Below are 5,069 nucleotides of genomic sequence, written 5' to 3'. Positions count from 1 at the left end.
GTACTAATCAACAAGCTTCAAAACCTGGGCATCTGTACCTCCCTCTGCAACTGGATCCTCAACTTCCTTGTAGGGAGACCACAGTCAGTGCGGATCGACATTAGCGTCCCCTCCTCACTGACGATCAACACAGGCGCACCTCAAGGATGCGTGCTTAGCCCACTGGTCTACTCTCTCTACACTCACGACTGTGTGGCTCAGCACAGCTCAAACACCATCCATAAGTTTGCCGATGACACCACTGTTGTTGGCAGAATGTCAGATGGCAACGAGGAGGCTTACAGGAGTGAGAAAGATCAGCTGGTTGAATGGTGTTGCAACAACAACCTTGCACTCAACATCAGCAAGACCAAGGAATTGACTGAGGACTTCAGGAAGGAGAAGCTGGGAGAACACACACCAGTCTTCATTGAGGGGTCAGCAGTGGAAAGGGTGAGCAGCTTCAAGTTCCTGGGCATCAACATCTCAAAGGAACTAGCCTGGCCCAACACATTGATGCAATCACGAAGAAGGCACGCCAGCAGCTCTACTTCATTAAGAGTTTGAGGAGATTTGGTATGTCACCAAAGACTCTTACAGATTTCTATAGATATGGAGAGCATTCTGACTAATTGCATCACAGCCTGGTATGGAGGCTCCAATGCACAGGATCACAAGAGGCGGCAGAGGGTTGTAGACTCAGCCAGCTCCATCACGGCACAACCCTCCCCACAAGTGAGGACCTCCTGAAGAAGGCAGCATCCATCATTAAGGACCCTCACCATCCAGGATGTGCCTTCTTCATGTTACTACCATCAGAGAGGAAGTACAGGAGCCCAAAGACCCAAATTCAATGATTCATGAACAGCTTCTTCCCCTCCGCCATCAGATTTCTGAACGGTCCATGAACACTACCTCATTATTCCTTTTGCTTTGCACTGTTTATTTATTTTTGCAATTCATAAATTTTTGTCTTTGCACTGTACTGCTGCCATGAAATAACAAAGTTCATGTCATACGTCAGTGATAATCGGATGATCTGTCAGAATTGGAATTATTATGTTAACACCCAGGAATTTAAAGCTGGCTCTCTCCACCACCGATTTCCCCCAGAAGAGACGGGTACATGTTTGCCTTCCTTCCCTTTCCTGAAGTCAACGACCAGCTCTTTAGTTTTACTGATGTTGAGCGAGAGGTTGTTGTCGCGGCACCACTCAACCAGGTGTCCTATCTCACTCCAGTAAACTGATCGCCACCTGTGATTAGTCCAACAACAGTTTCATATCAGCAAGAGGTAAATGCAACTCTTGCAATTCATCCCTCTCTCACATAAGGAATAATTTTCATTTGTCTCAATGGGAGAGAAATAGGGTATGGTGTGAAATAGATTAACGTTCACTACCACCAATTTTTTTACACAATGACTAAAGTGTCCACAAGAACAAAATCCCTAACTTCCAGACTGAGCTAAAATTTCCAATTCCATTCCCAATCCAACAGGAGAAAGTCCTTGTAGGTATGTTAGAACTTATTATTTCCACAACTGAGGATATCTGGCCTGAGCTGTTTGGTCTAAAATTAAAGCTCAATTTACAGTAGCATAATGTAGGGTTTCAAACCAAAATGTTGACATATACCTCTATTGCCTCCACAGATGCTGCTTGACTCACTGAATTGCCAGCATTATTTTTAATTCTAGCTTTCAATATCTGCAATCTCTTTTGTCTTCTTAAAAATATTTAGTGTTGCATCAGGAAGAGTGTAGTTCTTCCAATATTACTGTTGCCTCGCTAGTTTTAACCCTCCTGAGTAACACGAGCAAATTCCCCTGTGAGGATATTGGTGCCCCTCCAGTTTAGGTGCAACCCGTCCTCCTTGTATAGGTCCCACCTGCCCTTAGGAGCATTGATGGATCTTGGGGTTTGTCCATAGCTCCCTGAAAATGGCAACACATGCAGTAAAGGAATACAGCATACTTGCCTTAATCAGTTGTATAAAACATTGTGGTTAGGTCACATTTGGAGTATTGTGTGCATCTATAGTTGCCACATTACAGGAAGGATGTAGACGCTTTGAAGAGGGTGCAGAAGGGGTTCACCAGAATGTTGCCAGATGTTGTCAAGGAGAGGATGGACAAACCTGAATTATTTTCTCTGCATCATTGGAGGCGGCGGGGGGGAGGGGGTGGGGGTCAACCTGATAGAAATATGTAAAATTATGAGAGGCATAGATAAAGTAGCTAGTCATAGTCTTTTATCCAGGGTGGAAATGCCAAATACTTGAGAACATGGCTTTAAAGTGAGAGGGGAAAGTTTAAAGGAAAGTTTACAAGGCAAGTTTTTATACACAGTGGTAGGTGCCAGAAATGCACTGCCAGGGGAGGTGGTAGGAGTAGATACAATAGTAACACTTAAGAGGCATTTAGAAAGGATTTAGAAAGGCATATGAACAGGCATGGAATTGAGGAATATAGACTATGTGCAGTTTAAATTGGCATCATGGTTGGCACAGACATTGTGGGACAAAGGGCCTGTTCCTGCGAATGTACTGTTTCATGTTCTATTAGAAACTTTATTTCTAGCTAAATAAATATTGAAATGAGGTCTGGGCTTTGCATACACATTCTCAATATACTTATACTTACCCATTCACTTCTTCTTATCCACTGACCTCACCCATGTTAAAATCTAGGTCAAAATGTTTATCCAGTGGAGAGAAGATTTAGCTTATGAACATGGAACTCAAAAGTTGATCATGGCAGACAACTTAGTTCTACTTCATACCAAAAAGACTGGTCTTTCTATTATTTTTTAGTTAGGTTAATGAATTGTGAAGGCTAAGCTGAATTGCTGCTTAATGAGGAGATGCTGTTTTTCTGTCTGGACAGTATAATGCTAGCTTGAAGAAAGTGAGGACTTAAAGGTTGTGGCCCAGCTTACCTTCTGAACAATCATTAATACAATTGTTATCTGCATATTGCACGTCATGGCAAAGCACAAGGCATTCTTTTGTGATATAACTATTGCTTATGGAAAGTTGACACACTCATATCACTTATACTTGGATCGTAAGTGGGTTATAGAAACTGCCTTTTGACACGAACATGAACAACTGATGTTCGGGTAGAGCTTGATTTGTAATAAAAGCACATAAAACAGAAGGAGTCAATGGTTAAGGGGAAGAAGACATCAAATAATTCAGTGGGCAATATTAATGCCTATGTAGACCAAAAGGTCATAGGTTCAATTCCCATTATACCAATTAGTTGATCTGAGCTTAAGTCCACATAGGTACTGTAAAAAGTTTTGCTCAGTAGCACAGGATTAAGGGAGGAAAACAATTAGCTGGAGTTTCACTCCCTAGTTGTTATTCAGTAATCCATCTCAAATGTGTACAGTCTGTAGCCAGATGCCCTGTATTGGCAGAATGTGGTGCTGAAACAGAAGGAGAACTTGGCCTAGAAATAGGCTTCTTTTGCGCCCATTTTGAGGTCATAACTCAGGCACCTAAGGATGATGATCCGCACAATCATTTGGCATTGGAAGTGAGCCACTCATCAAATCAAAAAACTGCAGATGCTGGAAACATGAAATAAAACAGAAAATGCTGGAAACTCTCTGCAGGTCATGCAGCATCCGTGGAAAGAGAAGCAGAGTTGACAATTCAGATCTGGATCCCTTCATCAGAACTGGGAAAGAGAGAACAAGTTAGTTTTCATTAGTAGGGAAAGTGGGGAGGGACAGATGGAACAAAGAGAACACCTTGGAGAAGGTGACACCAGATGAGTAAATGCAGTGGTAGGAGTAGCAGTTAGGATCCTACCATACATTGCACCTGCCAAAGTAATGTATGAGATTTTATATTTTTCATGAAATTGAGTTGCTCCATTCCTTGAGTCTGTCATTTGCAATATGCAACTATCACAGTAAGTAATCCAAAGTCATGGGAAATGAAAGGCACCAGAGAATGAAAAGCAATGGGGAAAGGAATTCGATGGGTGGTTCAACTAACAGGGATCCCAATGGAGAGTCAAGGTCATAGAGAGTAGAACTGAGTACGGAATTGAACAAGGGAGGGAATGGAATGGAATATTCAATGTACTGTAATGGGTTATGGAATGAAATGGAAATGTTATTCACAGGCAATGCGGTGGGGACTGGAACTCAATGAGAAAAAAACTCAGAGAATGGAACTCAGTGTGGAATGCCGTTCAAAGAAGAATGAAATGGAGTGGTAAATGGAATTCAGTGGAAATGAAGCCCAGCTGGGAATATAATTCAGTGGGAAACTAAATTCAATGGGGAATGGAACTCAGTGGAATTGAGCTCAGTTGCGAATATAATTCAAAGTAAGATTAAATTCACCGGAGAATGTAATTCAGTGGAGAATAAAATTCAATTGGAATGGAAATCACCTGGGATTTTCATTAAATGAGCTTTAACTCAGTAGGAAATGTAATTGAATGAGAAATGGCACTAAATGGGAAATGGAAACAATATAATTCTATATCTCTGATTCTATATCTCTGAATTTCTAGAGCATTGTTTTTGTAATCTCCCTGTAAAACTGTAATAAAAGTCTTTTTGCATTACATCCCATTTTACTCACTCAACTCCTTGCCCAACTTCTTTCCCAACTGCTTGCATCCTCATCTCAGCTCAATTTCCCATTCATTTTTGCATTATTAGTAAATTAGATATACTGCACGTTTCCTTATCAATGTTCTTTAATATAAATTATGAATAACTGATAAGCCACTGCTGATCAATGTTGGACACAGTAGGTATCTTTTGCCAACCTGAAAAACATTCCTATTGTTCGTATTCTGTTTTTTTGTCATCTTAACTATTCTGCTGCATACCTAAATGATAACCATAACACTGTCCCCTGATTTTATGTGATAACCATTTGGTACCTTATCAAACAACTTTTGAAACTCCAGATCTATTACATCCACTGGTTGTCTCTTATCTATCCTCTCGTTATATCCCAAAGAATTGCCTTTATCATTTCCCTTTCATTTTATAACTTTCTCAGTGCCCTTTTACCTTGTCCTTAATAATGGAATGCAACAGTTTGTTGACGATTGT

Source organism: Pristis pectinata, chromosome 12 (assembly GCF_009764475.1).
Source record: "Pristis pectinata isolate sPriPec2 chromosome 12, sPriPec2.1.pri, whole genome shotgun sequence".
Classification (NCBI taxonomy): Eukaryota; Metazoa; Chordata; class Chondrichthyes; order Rhinopristiformes; family Pristidae; genus Pristis; species Pristis pectinata.
This window is presented reverse-complemented; position numbering follows the sequence as displayed.